Source organism: Sapajus apella, unplaced genomic scaffold (genome assembly GCF_009761245.1).
Source record: "Sapajus apella isolate SASKATOON/1434 unplaced genomic scaffold, GSC_monkey_1.0 scaffold100, whole genome shotgun sequence".
NCBI classification, from domain to species: domain Eukaryota; kingdom Metazoa; phylum Chordata; class Mammalia; order Primates; family Cebidae; genus Sapajus; species Sapajus apella.
In genome coordinates, this window is record NW_022437040.1 from 4,795,765 (window position 1) to 4,813,521 (window position 17,757).

At 44.5% G+C, this 17,757-nt stretch overlaps 1 protein-coding gene across 5 annotated transcripts in view; it reads left to right on the forward strand.

The window, feature by feature from the left end:
• Positions 1–5,246: 5,246 nt before the first annotated feature.
• The window catches only part of PRKCQ (protein kinase C theta), a 146,345-nt gene continuing 133,834 nt past the window's right edge, over positions 5,247–17,757 (forward strand). For 2 of the 5 annotated variants that reach the window (XM_032258161.1, XM_032258167.1), the window contains exon 1: positions 5,498–5,617. The gene's annotated coding sequence lies outside the window, so the exon portion shown is untranslated. Of the gene's footprint in view, positions 5,387–5,497; positions 5,618–5,699; positions 5,724–17,757 lie in introns of those variants that run through there. The other 3 variants (XM_032258165.1, XM_032258166.1, XM_032258164.1) reach the window with 3 other exon arrangements.

The window sequence follows — 17,757 nt, forward strand, 5'->3', positions numbered from 1 at the left end:
TCAATATCTCTTTAATTTCAGACAAAATTTTATACCCACTTGGTCATATTCATTGCATGTTCTTCACATGTACCCCAAAACGTAAAATGTAATTAAAAAAATAATAAAATAAATCTTTGGGCTTCCCACATCCAGGATAACTGTCTGTGGATCTTTAGGAATACTTGGACTGACTAATTCCATGCTGGTTCTACCCTTAGAATCCAGAACACACCAGAAGCGTATCCTGTTAACTTCTAGCTATGTCAAGACAACATTGAAAATGTAATTATTCACTATCTGATTTAGATACGAATGTTACAATTAGAGTCTCTTTATTGGTAGTGATAACAAAATAACTAAAACAAATTGTACCCATAGAATTTCTGAAGCCGTAACTAAAACCAGAAGGCAAATATTGTTTTTATAACTCTCACCTTAAAAAAAAAAATACCAAGGGAACTGTTTATTGTTCAATTCCATTCTTTTATAGTGTAATAGTAATTGATACTCAGGAAAAAAAGAATCTACTCTAAATGTTCTATACATTAAGGATTAAATTTTTATTTTCTGTGGTTTTATTATTGAGCATTGTGATACATCCTAATCCGCACACTGCCAATCTATCCACACCTTGTCTTTTGCCCTCAGAATATCTTATTAATCAGAACTTTCATAAACATACACAATTCTTTAACTGTTTCAAGAGTCAGGCTATAATTTCAGCTCTTGTCTTGTTTCTGTGAATATGATGGCAGGAATCATGGATTTGAGGGTGTCGAGCTGTTTCCTAACACGTATTGGCTGAATGAGGTTAAAAAATCATTTGTTTAACCTCTAAGTCTCAATTGTTTCATTTGTAAAATGAAGAGGATATTATCCATCTCAGGGGATTCATTGTAAGAATAAAATTAAATATCTGAAATAAAGTTTTTATTTCACTATGCCTCAACACAGGTAGTAAATGTATGACAAATATTAGCTAATGTCCACACATATCTCCTTCTTAAATGAAGAAATAATATCTACTTTCCCTCCCTTGTGTAAGATTTTTAAAGTAACTTAACATCACAAAGCATGTCTAGTAAATATTTTAAATAATGGAACTTTCAAATATATATTATAAATGTTTTTCAAATCTTAACCCAGCTAAGGCTTGCATTTACCTCTCATTTGTTCAGAAGAGTTGATATCAGTTTTACTATCAATAGTAATCGAGATTTATTTACTCCTTAAAGGGAGGGCCAGGTTGCTTTTTGTTTTGTTTTGTTTTGTTTTTTTCAGAGTGTAGAGCTCTTTTCTGGCAATAACAATTTCTAACTTCTAATTATCCTTTTTCTGACTAGAAAATCTAAAGTTGAATTGAAGAAGAGAAACGATAACATCTCCCTTTTTCTTTTCCAAGCTGTGAATTTAAAATACCTATTGTGTTTGTTTGTTTGTGCCTATCAACTTTGACCCATAGCTCCCAGAATAGTTTTGATATTTTCTGACAAATTGACACTAGGCTTCACATGTCACCTAAGTCCTTGGTTAGGGTAGGTCACTGTCCTCTAATTCCATGCTGATTCTTCTAGGGACTCAGGTGAGCTACTTGAAAAACAATTTCTGCCAAACCTTTGGGAAAGTGTCAGTGATTTGGTGGCCAAATTCCTCATCAGACAGTGCAAACTCATTTCCTCCAAGCTATGACTTCTGCAGAGACAGAAAGTGTCTTGTTAAGTGTCACTTGTTAAGTGACACTGTCCTCAAATTTTCTATGTGTACCATAGCCTACTTCCCCCCGAATACTATCCTTCTCCAAATCAAGGCTTGAAATAAGATGTTATCTTTTTAATTTCTATCCTAAATTCCATATAGAAGAAAGGATGGTGCAAGAGGTGGTCTCCATGGGAGAGAGAGTATAACTACCAACTAGGTCCAGAAGAAAAGCAAAGTGATGTGCTGGGTTCCTTTCTCCAAGTTCCGAGTCGCAGGAAGATGCGTTGTGGCAGCTCCAGGGAGCAGACGCATAGGGGTCGCTCCTTCTCAGCTCTCAGGAGGGACGCTGGATCGAAGGCAGGGCTCAGGTCTTCCCAGATGAAGCGAACTGAATGAAGCAGCTACCCCACAGGTAGTCCTCAGCATTATTCCGGGAACCGTCAGGGCAGAACCTGAAAGAGGAAAAGTACATGGCTGAACGTTGGGGTGTGTTTCACGTAATGCGTGGAACCTCACAGCCCACGTGTCATCCCCTCCAGGAAATGCCATTTCCTCTTCCAGGAAACAAAGGTGTGGAGAACTTTTGAGAGCAGCCGTGTTTATAAAACAAAGAGTCGGTGTCTGACAGAAAACAGAAACACCCCGTGGCCTGGGAAAGGAGACGCCAGGTCTACAGGATGCTGGCATCAGGGAAATCTAGAGGTGTCCACTGCATCTAATGGATACCCAGAAAAGATGTGAATTTTTTGTTTTATATGAAATTTTAAGATTTAAAAAAAAATCCCGATTTTTAAGACATATGATGGATGTTGTTTTAAAAGATCCAGTCTTCAGGTTAACAGGTTCCCTATCATAGGACTATATGATTATAGGACAATTCAGTAGCCAAAAGTCCTCAAAGACCAGTTGTCCAAAAGCTAAAGAAAGAGAAAGCTGAGTGTGTGATATAAGAATGGAGAATTGGCCAGGCACAGTAGCTCATGCCTGTAATCCCAGCACTTTAGAAGGCCAAGGTGGGTGGATCACCTGAGGTCAGGAGTTTGAGACCAGCCTAGCCAAAATGATAAAACCCTATCTCTACTAAAAATACAAAAATTAGCTGGTCATGGTGACACATGCCTGTAATCCCAGCTACTCAGGAGGCTGAGGCAGGAAGAATCACCTGAACCCACAAGGTGGAGGTTGCAGTGAGCCGAGATTGTGCCACTGCACTCCAGCCTGGGCGGCAGAGCATGACTCTGTCTCAAAAAAAAAGGAAAATTAATTATTCAGTAGCTCTTGAGAGGGCAGCTCCAGCCTGGCTTGGGTTTGAATCTTGGCTTTGGTACTTCATTAATTGTGGGAACTTAAGCGAGGTGCATAACCTTTCTAAGCCTCATTACTCTAATCTGTTAAGGAAAGATGATGATGATGATGATGATGATACAGTTAAGACTGTGAATATTATATGAGTATTGTGTCAAAGCCATCGCAGGCAGGACACGGTAGTTCACCCCTATAATCGCAGTACTTTGGAAAGCTAAGTTTGGAGCATCACTTGAGGCCAGGAGTTTGAGACCAGACTGGGCAACTAGTGAGACCCTGTGTCTAAAACAAACAAAAAAATTAAATATTAGCTAGGGCATGGTTGTATGTGCCTGCAGTCCCAGCTATTTGGGAGGCTGAGGTGAGGGTACTACTTGAGTCCTGGGGGTCACGGCTGCAGTGAAATAGGATCGAACCACTGCACTCCAGCCTGGGCAACACAGCAAGACCCTGTCTCAAAAAGAAAAAGATAAAGTCCTTATCAGACCTGGTGTATATATGAAACTTTTTCTAAAGCCACTAACTAACTGTCCTGATTAAATTAACAGGGCAGCTGATCTTCCTTCTATTGCCTAATTACCAATGAGAAACCCAGATGTGCAGTGTGAGGAATTCACCATCTTTTAAGCACAGTAGCTGTTATCAGTTTGCCATTTCTTCTTCACAGTGCAACAGGATCCATTAAAAATAATCAGAGAAACAGCCAGGTGGATGGCACTCTGAACTAGGGAAGTTTCTGTTTTGTAGTTTGCAGAGAGAATCTGTGTGGGGATTACTGCTCCAGCTCTGCCTCCTTATTTCCAGACATAGATGCACTTTCCTGCCAAATTTCCATAGCAAATACCCAATGAGCACCTACTACGTGCCAGAGTCTGGTGATGTCAGGGTGAGCCAGCACTTCTGAGATACGGGCCACTCTCAAACCTCCTGGCTAGAATCTTCCAAGAGCTACAGCCTCTGGCCTGAGGATCAGTCCAATGCTGCTAGATATTAACAAATGTGGGGCTAATTTTAATAGAATATGGTTTTATCCTTAAAAGGGGTGTGTGTGTGAGTGTGTGTGTGTGTGTGTGTGTGTGTGCGTGTGCGCGCACGCGTGCTGGGTTTATTGGGTTCATATAGATTAGGGGCATCATTATAGCTGGTTTCCCAGTGCAGACCTGAGTGATTTAATCAAGTCATGAAACACTTCTGCAGCTATTTTTCATCTATCTTGATATCTGCTGAGGTCCTTTTTAGCTGACATCTATACTCCCATGATCACAAGCCTGCTAATTCAACATTTGGCTTTTGTTAAACCTTTTTTTAAATTTTTATTTTTATTTATTTATTTATTTTGAGACAGAGTCTTGCTCTGTCACCCAAACTGGGGTGCAATGGTGCCATCTCAGCTTACTGCAACCTCCTCCTACGAGGTTCAAACAATTCTCATGCCTCAGCCTCCTAAGTAACTAGGATTACAGGTGCAAGTCACAGCATCCAGCTAATTTGTTTCCATTTTTAGGAGAGACAGGGTTTTTCCCTGATGGCTAGGATGGTCTCAGGTCATCTGAAGTGATCCACCTGCCTCAGCCTCCCAAAGTGCTGGCATTACAGGCATGAGCCGCTGCACCTGGCCTGGCTTTTATCCTTTTTAATGTCTCTCTCAAAACAAGAAAGAAAGAAAAAAAGAACAAAAAAATGCTGTTTTATTTCTCGGATTAATCTGATCTTAGTACATTACAGCAACGAAAGTCTTCAACAAGTACATTTTAATTAGTATCATCATTGCAAGGAAACCAGTAAGGGTATTAGCAACAAGACACAAAATTTTCTAACCTGAATGAAAAATTTAAATTTGTTCCATGGAGTATGGAAAAAGAAACCACCCCAATTATCCTCGTTTGTATCATTGATTATCATCATTAGTATTCCCTGCAAGGGATAAAAAGTCCTAAAATGACACGCGCGTTGGCAAACACCTTCGCAGTCAAGCACGGGGAAGTTAAAAGCAGTTCAACTTCAACTTCGGCAATTGTGTATAAAACGACAATGTGGAGATACAGGAGATTGAAGTCCCAAGTCAGAGACCCCCTGGAAAAGATGATCGCAGAACAGAACGGTGCCCAAACCTCCCTGGGTAGGTCATTTTAAAAGGAACCATGTTTACAAGCCCTTTCCAGCCTAAAAACAGAGAAAACAGGCACAGCTGTTTCCACCCAATCTGCTGGAGCAGCGTTTCGTTTTTAGTTTGGCTAGGGGCACCTGCGGCCTCTCGCCCCTTTTCCTGGCACTGAGAATGTAGCTGGGGCCGGGGCCGGGCCGGGGCGCTCCTGCTGGGCCTCGCCGCCCTCCCAGGTCTGTCCTGGGCTCCCGATTGCCGCTTCCCCGCTCCAGGTCGCAGCCGGACGACAGGTGGCCGGTAAGGAGGCCGGGGGTGGGAGCCAGGACGCGGGGGCGCTGGGTTGGGGATCGAGCTCGTGTCCCCGGCCAGGGGTCCCAGGTCCCAGGAGGCCGGGCCGGCGGCGAGGGTGGCGAGCGCCCCCTGGCCGACACCGCCTTCGGGGCGCACCCGCAGCTCCTAGCCCGCCAGCCCCGCCAGCCCCGCCAGTCCCCGCGCCACCGGGCAGCAGCCGCGCCGCACTCGCTCCAGGTAAGACCCCGCGTCCCCCGCCGCCGCCGGAGGGGAGCGGACTGGAGCTGCCAAGACCCACTGCAGGAAGGGCCACCCGGGCCCCTCTGGGCGCCTCCGGGAAGGGGTGAGCGTTGCGGGGGGAGCAGGCGGAGTAGGAAATGGAACCGAGCGGGCGCGAGGGCGCACCGGGGGACTTTTCCCCGCTGGGTGTCTGGGACGCGGGTCGCACGGGAGGCTGAAGGTCTTGGCCGGGTGGGGGCCGCCGGCCTGGGGGCGCCTCCTCCCTTCTCCCTTTTCCTCTCACCTGAACGAAAGGGGGCCTGCGGGGACGGAAGAAGGTGGAAAGTTTTTATATTCTTGGCAAAAATGTGTGCGGAAAGAGGTCTTCTAGAGACGGTATGCTGTCCACAGGGCGCATACCCCGTTTTCTGGGAATGTATTGGAGCACGGACAGGGCTGCCATCGCTGGGCTTCTAAACAAGCCAAGTTTCTTGTCAAGGGCCTGGGGGAGGGGGAGGCAGGTCTTTGAAAGACACACACACACAATGTCTGGGTGCTCATTCCTGTAGCCTCAAGTGAGGTTGTTCCCCAGCTTTGAGGGCCAGGTTAACAAAGCAGTTTGTGCAATAAAATATCTTTGTGGTATCGGATTTTTGAAAGCCCCGGTTATCCCTGGGAGACTGACTGTTGAATGCCACGGGCATGGGCGCTCCCCGTGGGCATGAAGACAAGTCCCCAGACTGGCTGGATTGGGAAACTCTGGTCATCTCTGCAAGGAGAGGTCATTTCTGCAACTGCCTCTTCCCTGGGCCGTCCTGCCCCTGTGCGGAGTGGACGTGGTGCAAGTAAAAGATGATTCAGGAGTGGCACAGGATGAGGGGGACTAGGCTGGAGGAGGTGGAGGGGCGAGAGAGCGCTCGTGCCCTCTCCCTGTCCGGCGGGGGTGGGGGGGACGAACTACCTGTGCCTGGTGTCCAAGTCCTTGACGTTCCAGCTACCCTCTGACAGCACACCCCAAACCTGTTGAATTCTTTTAAGAACCACCTACAAGATCTGGGGAGTCCGCCCATGCTTTCTGCCAATTGCAGCCTCTTTGTTCTTTTCTTTTGCCAAAGAAAATTCTAAAGCATCGGATTCGAGGCTCCTTGAGAGATGCAAGAAGCCTGGTGGGTCCACTCCTTGTTCTTTTCCCCTGGTTTGCGCCCTAGAAGCCGTGGTCCCCACTGGGCCTTTCCTGCCAGAGGCCGTGTGATAGACAAGCCCTATTCCTGGGGCCCTGTGGCCCCCACCCCACACCCCGACCTTGTGAATCATTATCTTCATTTTTTCCCTAACTTATACCTCTGGTAACTCTTGTAAAATGGCAGGCTTACTGTGGATGCTTCATCTGTTTTAAAAATGCTGTATCTAGAGGGAAGAAGGGTGACATTTACTAATTTGGTTGCAAATTACTTTTGAAGTTTATGCACAGCTGTTTAAAATCCCGCTGAGATCAGTGCCATTATCTGATGCAGGTGTCTGCCACAGAAGGCTCTTGCTAGTCCCTTCCTCCTGCTGATTGAACATACATATATTTAAAGACGTAGGGTAGAGAGAGTGTCTAAAACCTGCAAAGCCTCAGGGCGCAGCTCCTGCAAGTTAGGGATCCACTCTACGTTTTTGTTTGTTTTCTGCCTTCTTGTCTCTCACAAACTTCTGCTTCTGATTTCAAGAGTAACGTGCTGGGCATGGTCAGCTTTGTTTCAGTGACCTGCAATTTTCTTCTACACTTTAAAAATGTCAGTGTCCAGGGAAGACTCTTGTCACCCACCATTCGCATTGTCATGTTCATTTCCGCTACTGTCTTGTGCCGTGGTGCCTCAGCATGGTAACTGTTACTGAAGCCAAGTTCTATCTCTGTTCTCCTACAGAAATGTCCTCCCTGCGTCTGTGCTGAGCATACATGGTGCAACTCCTGGAACCATGATTTGCTTAGCTGTCTTACTTCTCCTTCAGGAGTTAAGGGGATATTGTTTGATTATTCACACCTCAGCTCTTTCTATAATCTCAAAGATCCCTTTCAACAATAATACTCTATGTCTCTTGTTAACACCAGGCATCAGAGGCCTGCTTACATAGCCGGCTTGTCATTGGTCATTTCTATAAAGCATTCTCATTCTAACACAAGCTGTCTCTAATGTGGAAAAGATGAAATTCTTCTGTGTAATACATTGGATATTTCAACCAAAATTCCATGTGGACTGGGTTCAGAATTTTCTTTCAACAGTGTGGGTTTGAGGTACAAGTCTGTAACTTTGGGGATTCAGAAGTAGACCTCTACAGACGAATCTCCATATAATGTATTTTTTAAATTATGTTAGATTTGCCTTTCTTGAAATTAGGAATTAGAGTTTAGTACTTCCTGTTTTTAATGCATTTGATGTCTTAGAGTTACTGGTTATGTTGCTACCCCTAAAAATGTTGCTAATGTGACAGTTTGTTAACAAGGTTATATTTGATTTCAGGTGATGTCCTTTTTATGGAGTTCAGTCTTTTATTTTTTTAAATAATTTTCCTCAAATCATCTAAAATGACATATTGTTATATAATGAAAAATCCCAGCAACATAGATGTGATTTCCTGTGTGAATGTTTGTGTGTGTGTGTATATACACATATATTCTGTACTTTAAAATAGGGAAATTAGTATTGTATGTATAGCATAAACTCATGCTGTTTCTGTTATTTTAACACTTTAAGCGCTCATTTCTAAGCAGCTGTGTGTTCAGCTTAGCTTTTCCATACCTATTCAGTTGTTAAGGAAGAAATCATGAGAAATTATAGAAAAACATGCTGAACCAAAGAGATGAATTAAAATGTGTTTTCTTACAATGATGAAAATATCTTTCATTATTTTAGCATGCCAAGCATTTATACATGTCAAATTCTGATTGTTCTGTCATCTAAACACATTCTTGAGGATAAAATGAGCATCAGAGTTTTAGAAATGAGGAACGCTCACTCAAGTCCAGATTCATAGATTTTTGCTCCTGGTTTAAATGAGCAGATATTTGGCAGGGAATCTTTCTGCAGGCTGCTGTAGGTTGATGTTAGCTTTTGAATTAACCTAATAGTATTAATCATAATAATAATTGGCACTAACAAAACCAATAAAATATGCTTTTATTGAGTCGTCATTATTTAGAATTTATGTGCTATATATTATACTCAGAATTTTATGTATATGTGGCAGACATTACTACTTCATTTAACTTCCAGAAGCCTTTATAAATTAGATATTCTAATTTTTCAGATTAGGAGACTGAGGCTTCAGGGGTAGAGCCCCCTGTCCAGGTCTTATAACTGCTAAGTGGTAGAGTCAGGTTAGCTGGACCATTCAGATTTGTCTAACCATCAAGTATTTCCTTTAAAGCACAGTCCCAGGTGACCTACCAATTAACTTTTTTCATTGTGGTAAAATACACATAACTTAAAATTTACCTTCTTATTTTTTAGTGTACAGTTCAGTGACATTAAGTATATTCACATTGTTGTGAGACCATTGCCATCACCCATCCACAGAACTCTTTTCCTCTTCTAAAACTGAAACTCTGTCCCCATGAAACACCAGCTCCTCGTTCCTCTCCCCCCTCAGCCCCTGGCAGTCACCCTTCTACTTCCTGTCTCTATGATTTTGACTACTCTAGGGACCTCACATAAGCATAATATCATATCCATCATTTTGTCACTGTCTTGTTTCACTTAGCATATGTGAAACAAGGACACCTTGTGTCCTCAAGGTGTAGCCATGTGACAGCAGGGGACAGGACATCTTTCCTTTTTAAGTCTGAATAATAACCTGTTTACTGGTATACCACATTTTGCTTATCCTTCCATCTGTTGATAGTTGCTTCTATCATGAATAATGCTGCCATGAAGAAGAACATGCAAATGTCTGTTTGAGATCTGCTTTCAACTCTTTTGGTTATATACCCAGAAGTAGAATTGTGGCTTCATAGCTTAATTCTATGTTTAATTTTTTGAGGAACTGCCATACTGTTTTCCACAGTGGCTGGACCATTTTACATTCCCACCAATGGCAGACAAGGGTCTCAATTATTTCACATCCTCAGCAATACTAGTTGTTTGTTTGTTTGTTTGTTTGTTTGTTTTGAGATGATGTGTTGCTCTCTCACCCAGGCTGGAGTGCAATAGTGTGATCTTGGCTCACAGCAACCTCCACCTGCCGGGTTTAAGCAATTCTCCTGCCTCAACCTCCCGAGTAGCTGGGACTATAGGTGCACACCACCACGCCCGGCTAATTTTTGTATTTTCAGTATAGATGGGGGTTTTACCATGTTGGCCGGGATGGTCTCAATCTCTTGATCTCCTGATCCTCCCTCTTCGGCTTCCAAAAGTGCTGGGATTGCAGACGTAAGCTACCGTGCCTGGCCTTTTCCAAAAATCTTTTTTATAGTAGCCTTTCTAATAGGTGTAAGGTGCTGACCAGTTAACTTTTGGCCCAATCACTGGATGCCCAGTGACCGGGATCTCTGGGCTGATGCTGCTCCTGAGTTCATTACTTATTCCCTATCCCAGTTTGAGCCGATACAACTTTTTCTAGTGTAGAATTCATAGAGGAAATACAACTCACACAGCACCTGAGGGGCAAGGGAAGCCATGGACAGGACAGTTGCTAAAACAAACAAATGCCCGTTAGTAGGGTTGTCTCGACCTCCATGAGGAACCTGGTGATTCACAAATGAGTAGTTGTTGAGAATAAAGTCAGGTTAGTTGCACATAAAATTATCTTTTGTATGTTATCATAGCAGGACAAGTTCCCAGGACAAGGGAGAGAATGAAAAGGGAATCTGCTATTGATTAATTCACGAGGCCTTTGTTGCGAGCTCCGGATCACAAACCATGTTGCAAAACCCGCAGGGAGATGTGTTCAGGCAAATAGGAAATTATCATGAAGTGTGATAAATATCATGAGATATCTGTACTATTATGTATCTGCTGATAATGTCATGCAACTCTATATGTGTTTGTTTCCTTCCTGTGTCTTTTTTCCTTTAGCATATGACTCCATGAGGGCTGGCATTTTGTCCCTGGCTGTGTCCCCAGACACTCCAACAGGGCCTGACACACACCAAGTTCTGAACACATATGTGTAGAATGATTGTGTAAGTGTTTCAGTGGTGACACACATGGTGTCATGTGCGCAGCTAGATTTGGGGTGTCTCAGAGCTATCAGTGACAGCTCAGCTGAGGCCTGAAGGGGAAGTGGCAGTAAGTCAGACAGAGGAGGCAGGAAGAGTGTTTGTAGGATGAGGTACATACACACCATTGAATACTATGCAGACATGAAAAGGAATGAGATCATGTCCTTTGCAGGGACATGGATAGAACTGGAAGTCATTATCCTCAGCAAACTAACACAGAAACAGAAAACCAGACACCGTATGTGCTCACTTATAAGTGAGACCTGAACAATGAGAACACATGGACACAGGGAGGGGAACAACACACACTGGGGCCTGTCAGAAGGTGAGATTGGGGGAGGGAGAACATTAGGAAAAATAGCTAATTCATGTGGGCCTTAATACCTAGGTGACAGGTTGATAGGTGCAGCAAACCACCATGGCACACGTTTACCTATGGAGCAAATCTGCATGCCCTGCACATGTACCCCGGAACTTAAAAAAAGAAAATTACATGCCTGTGGCATTTAGTTTTCTAACCCATCCCTTTAAGTCATAGAATCAGATGAGCTTAGGGGCTGGAAGGAAGAGGGAATGATGGGAAGGCAGTCACTGGTCATGCCCTGTGCCTGGATCCCGGGAATCATTCGTTCAGAAAGCCCCTTATGCTGGGTGGATCTCATAGCTTGCAGAGAAGCCAGCTGAGACGTGCAGAGGTGGGCAGAAGTTAAGAAACGTGATCATGGGTCACACATCCATTACTAGCACTGACCCCTCATCGCTTGGCTTCTGATGAGGTATTCTATCCATGCTTCCAGAGGCTGTGTTCCTGAAGTTTGTTAGTTAAGTGGCTGTTTAAGGAAGACATTTTCCTTTCTTTTTTCTTTTTGAGACAGGGTCTTGTTCTGTTGCCCAGGTTGGAGTACTGTGCCTCAATCTCGGCTCACTGCAGCCTCCACCTCCCAGGCTCAAGCAATTATTGTGGCTAAGCCTCTTGAGTAGCTGGGACTACAGGCACACACCACCAGACCTGGTTAATTTTTGTATTTTTAGTAGAGACAGGGTTTGGCCATGTTGGCCAGGCTGGACTTGAAATCGTGGCCTCAAGTGATTCACCTGGCTTGGCCTCTCAAACTGCTAGGATTACAGGTGTGAGCTATCGTGCCCATGGGGGAAGACATTTTCTCAGGGGGAGTATGTAATAACCATGTCCCTGGTTTGTTAGGAAGGATATAAACTTTTAAACATATCCATCAGCTTCATAAAGAACAAGATAGGTTAGGAAGAAATAGTGTTTATTATACAGATCAGAGATCTTTCAGCGTGACATTGACAAAGATAAACTTGGCCACCATCCCTCTGCCAGAGCATTTCCCTTGCTGCTGGGAAAGTACTACACGGTGATGTGTGAGATAATGTACTTTCCCTGCTGCATCTGTGGTCACTGGGATCACAGCTGAATCCAACTGCCTGCCTTTTCCAGCCTCTACACATAGGCTGATGAGTTCTCCTGGAAAACATGCCAAATCTGCATGGAAACCTCCTGGAAAACATGCAAATCTAGCTGCGCACATAACTCCATGTGTGTCCCCATTGAAACACTTATGCATGGAAATCTGGAAAACATGCCATCTGCAAATCCAGGATGCCACAGCCTTGACTTCCCACTTCCACTGAGATCTCTGACTTCCGCACTCCCAGACATTTCCCTGGCCAGTGATCTTGCTTTCCACAGCAGATTCCACAGCTGTACCTGCCTCTGCCACCTCCTCACACTCAGCAGCCGCCTTGCCTCTTGCTTCCTGGAAGAGGTGGAAGTTTCCTGGGAACTGCCCCCACCCCGGGATGGTAGGGCTGCACGCCTCACTTTATCTGGATCCACCCTCTCATCCTTCTTTTCTTTCACAACAAAAGAAACCCTTCAGTTCTGGCCAGGCACAGTGGCTCACATCTGTAATTCTAGCACTTTGGAAGGCCTAGGTGGGTGGATCACTTGAGGCCAGGCGTTCGAGACCAGCCTAACCAACATACTGAAGCCCGTCTCCACTAAAAATACAAAAATTAGCCAGGTGTGGTGGCGCATACGTGTAATCCCAGCTACTCAGAGGTTGAGGCAGGAGAATCGCTTGAACCTGGGAGGCAGAGGTTGCAGTGAGCCAAGATTGCACCATTGCACTCCAGCCTGGGCAACAGAGCAAAACTTAATCTCAGGCAAAAAAATAAAATAAAGAAGCCCCTCAGTTCCTGTCAAAGGCTCACCTCCCCTGGGGCCTCGGAATCCATTTCTTCCTTGTTCTTGGGAATCTCAATCCCTTACCTTCCGTGTCACCTGCATTTTCTTTCTCTCCCTCATTTCTGGCCCCATTCTCCTTGTATTAAGGGAGCTTAAATCCCTTCCTTCTGTGAAAAAAAATACACTTATCCTTTTATACCTTCCTCCAGCCACTTCCTCGTCTCTGTCCTCTTCACAGTCACACTCCTTAATTGTGGTCTGCACTTGCTGCCTCTGCGTCCTCACCCCGCCTCTTGAACTACAGACGCCTGGCCTTGCCTCTTGCACCCCTCAGAAACGGTCACCTGCATTCTCCTCATGGCCGATTCAGAGGAGTTCTACCCCACTCTTACCTGGCTTCCTGCAGCCAGCTGTGCTGTGAGCACACACACATCCTGGGACACTGTCCCTCTGCATGTCCCACGACCTCCCGCCCGTGTTTCCTTCCTTCCTCTCTCTCCTTTGCAAGCTCCTCCTCTTTTATCAAGCTGGGTGACTGATTTGCCCAGTTTTCTCTCCCTGTGAGCATCCTCGTCCCTCATGGCTCTCCATGCCTATCTCCTTGCTTGCCGTGGCCCAGCCATGACTGCCCCAGAGCCTTGCTGTTCTTCCCCAGGTAGTTCCTTGGACACATCGGATGCCGCATACCCCAGACTGAATGCACACCCTTCCCCTTCTTCTTTTGACACGTTTTCCCCTCCTGCTCTTTTCTGCAGCTGGCATAGACATTACCTGCTGCACGACCTGAAATCTGTGTGTCTTTCCTTGACTCTGTCTCCCCATCTCCACAGCTTGCCCCAAACCAATTCTATTCGCTCACCCCGATTCCTCTGTGTCCCCTCCACCCTGTCACGCTGCCAACACTTTTGTCTAGTTAAAGCCATTACCGTTTTTCTTCTGGGTTAATGTGGAGCCTCCTCCCTAGCTGCGGTGACCATGGGCTGCCTTCCAGAACCCAGTGTGCCACTCCCTGCTCTGAGTTCTCCAACGGCTACCCCGTGCTCCCGGGATAAAGGCCAGGCTCCCTGACGTGGATTCGAAGATTCTCATCCTTTCCTCTCCAGTCCTCACATCTGGTTCCTCCAAGTCTGGGCCTCTTTAAGCTCCTCAGAAGTCCCTGCATCCTTCATCTCATGGGCATCTGCCCAATCTCAGTGCTGCTTCCTGTACGTCGTCAGCTTGCCCTGCCTCCCAAGACAGCTCATCATCTGGAAAGCTCTTCCTGATCCTTCATGTCAGGACTTGGCTTCCTTCCACATCGTACACTCCCTGAGGACAGGTTCCCCCATACTCTCTCTTGCTCTTTGCTGCATTCCTAGCATTCAGCATTGTATCTGACACATAGTAGGTGCTCAGTAAATATTATGGAATAAATAAATGAGTCCTACATTTTAGAAACGTAATGCCCAAAGGACTGTGTGCTAAGCGTTAGAGGAAAAGAATCCCAATCTAGTGACTTCAGTGTCTGCACAACAGAATCACCATTGTCTTGGAAGGTTTGCCTGTGGGCCTCTGGAGTTCTCTAGATAAATTCTACCCAAAATTGTAGCTGAAGGTGGTGGGAAATTCTGGGAGGCGACTTGCTGTGAGAAAGATTCCATCTCCTTTTGTCTACGGTGTGATTTTTCCCTCTATCATCCCCTTGGCATCCTGCTTTGTGGACCATTATGATGTCAATAAAAAAAAAAAAAGATTAAGAGTGATCAGAAAATAAAAGATAATATTAAAATATTCAAAAATATTCTATAAGCAAAAGAATGAGGCAACAGGTAAACAAAATGTAGACATGCCAAGAACTGAGAAGTGATTTTAATAAAGAGAAAATAGTCAAGGATAAAAGAAATAACATTTTGTTTAAATGACAAAAGATTTTAAAGATTCTTCAGAGCAAAATCATAATTTTTTTTGTTGTTTTCTGTGAGACTTTTTTTTTTTTTTTTTTTTTGAGACAGTCTCGCTCTGTCACTCAGGCTGGAATGCAGTGGCGTGATCACAGCTCACTGCAACCTCCACCTCCCGGGTTCAGGCGATTCTCCTGTCTCACCTGAGTAGCACACGCCACCATGCCTGGCTAATTTTTGTATTTTTAGTAGAGACAGGATTTCACCATGTTGGCCAGGCTGGTCTCTAACTCCTGACCTCAGATGATCCGCCCGCCTCGGCCCCCCAGAATGCTGGGATTACAGGTATGAGCCTCCATGCCAGGCCTATAATCATTTTTAAATGTACTAAAATAGTGATGAGTAAGAAAGGTAAAAGACTACCAAGAATTAGGATTATAGAGGTATGCCCAAAACAAAATAAAACATTCACCAAAAAAACAATGTTTATCATAAAAGGAAAGAGTAGTAAACTATTTAGGGAACTCACTTAAAAGTAGAATAAGCCAACATTATGAAACCAAAGAAAAACATAATCTTTTAAAGAAGATTAGAAATAAAACCCAGCAACAATAAAATAAAGTGGGCGCTCACATGTGTGTGTTTCTAACAACAGCTAAACCTCAGCTAAAACAAAGTTAAAGCCAGTGCTGAGGTTTCTAGCTTGTACCAACAAGGTCTTGGTGACCTCAGGGATATCATAGAGGGAAAACGGGGCTCACTGAGACATTTCCCTCCTGGGGAATGTAAGCCCAGGGTCATGTAAGGGCAGAGAAGAGAGTTATGCTCATTTTTGTCTTCAGAATTTGGGTGATGTCTTTTTTTTTTTTTTTTGGAGACGGTGTCTCCCTCTGTCACCCATTCTGGAGTGCTATGGTGTGACCTCGGCTCACTGCAACCTCTGCCTCCCAATTCAAGCAATTCTCCTGCCTCAGCCTCCTGAGTAGCTGGAATTACAGGTGCCTGCCACCATGCCCAGCTAATTTTTGTATTTTTAGTAGAGATGGGGTTTCACCATGTTAGTTAGGCTGGTCTCAAACTCCTGACCTCATGATCCACCCACCTTGGCCTCCCAAAGTGCTGGGATTACAGGTGTGAGCCACCAACGCATCTCACTGTGAAGGACTTGGCACCCTGTGCATTCCGGCCCCAAACTGCATCTGCACCCATTGTGTTCTGCCATCCTTTCAGAAATGGGAAGACATGGCAGGTCCATTAGTGCCAAGTGTATCCCTGTCTTGGTTCATGGAGGCCTTTGTTTATGAAGCACCATTTGCCCCTACTGAATAATTGGCAATGTTTTTAAGTGTCCTATTGTGTTAGATCTTTTCCAAGTCACTTGTGATGTGTGGACTTTCTCTCTGCTTCCTATGTTTCTGGGGACTTCAGGCTTCTATCCTTCTCATTACTAGAGCTTCCTAATAACATTTTAATTCAATTATTGTCTCCTGAGGGAGCTTGCCTGGGAGCATGTACTGAGTCTTCTCTTTTTCTCTCTTTAACTCTCAGCACAGAGCTCAGATGGTACCTTGAATTGAGGAAGTTGGCAAAGCCTTCTGTAGCTAGGGAATATATTTTATTTCCCGCCGGTCACCAGTATGAAGGTTTCCAAACATTAATGTCATATTTGAGGCTCTAATCATTAATACTACGAGCCCTAAGCACTCTGATTTGGGTTCATTTCTGAAGGTAAGTTTTAGGGGATCTGACTGAGAAGTGATCTGGGCCAGCTGCATAGAAAGCCTTGAGCACACTTGCCTTCTTCCCAGCCAATGTCATCTGCCTGGTCATCAGCCATGTTCCTCCCCTCCCAAGTTCTCTCCATGTCTCTGCTCTTCAGTTTCCTTGCAGTAATCGGGGACAGGTGGTCGCTGGCACACAAGGATATTATGAACCCATTAGGTTTTCCCTTATAGGAGAAAAGACTGGAGAGAAGCCACTGAATCTCACTGCGTCATTCAGCCTACCTAGTCCTGCTCTTCAGGGTCATGCTCATCTTCCAGACCCATCCAACGGTGAAGGGGGACTGAAAAGTCCCAGAAGTGGGACTTGGGAGACAAGATTGAGTGGATTTGGGAGATGTCTAGGATTCCTCCTGATTCGAATGCTTTGTAGCTGTTTTGGGGGGGACCTTTTGGCATCCACCTGTTCCAGCCAGACAAGGATGTCACCTGGATAGCTGGGGTGGGAAAGAAGTGGATACATAATTAAGCGCCTAGGGCTGCCGTTGATGTGTCATCTCTTAACCACTGCAGAACAGCCAGTGTACGTCAGAGAACAGAGAACACTTCACCAGTAAACTGAAGTGCAGCCACACAAACATGGAAGTCATTCAGCTATAATTAACTTTGTAAGGACAGGAGGAATTAACATGTAATACCACAGCAACAGCAAAACATGATTCATTCTACTATGTTAGTGGGGATGGTAACACAAGGAAGGTTATGATAACCAAGTTTCTCCAAAAAGCTCAGGTAGATTTCCTCAGTGGGCTATGTTTCTGGAATATAAAGCAATGGTGGATAATAGAGGAAATCGCTCCTCTAAGAATGGGAACTCTTTTGTACATCTGCATTACTCATTCAATAAAAATAAATTAGATACATTTTACTGGGGACATATTTAGAGGGGTAATATGAACAGTAGACATAAATAACTCTTGCATAAGAAGAACATGAATTACTTGCTAAGTATTAGTTTGGTGCAAAAGTAATTGTGTTTTTGCAGTTCCTTTTGATGAACATAATTCAGTGAGAAGTAACTAGCATGATTCGAGTTCTGAAGCAGACAGCTGAAGTATTTGCCATTGCAATGGAAAGAAGGA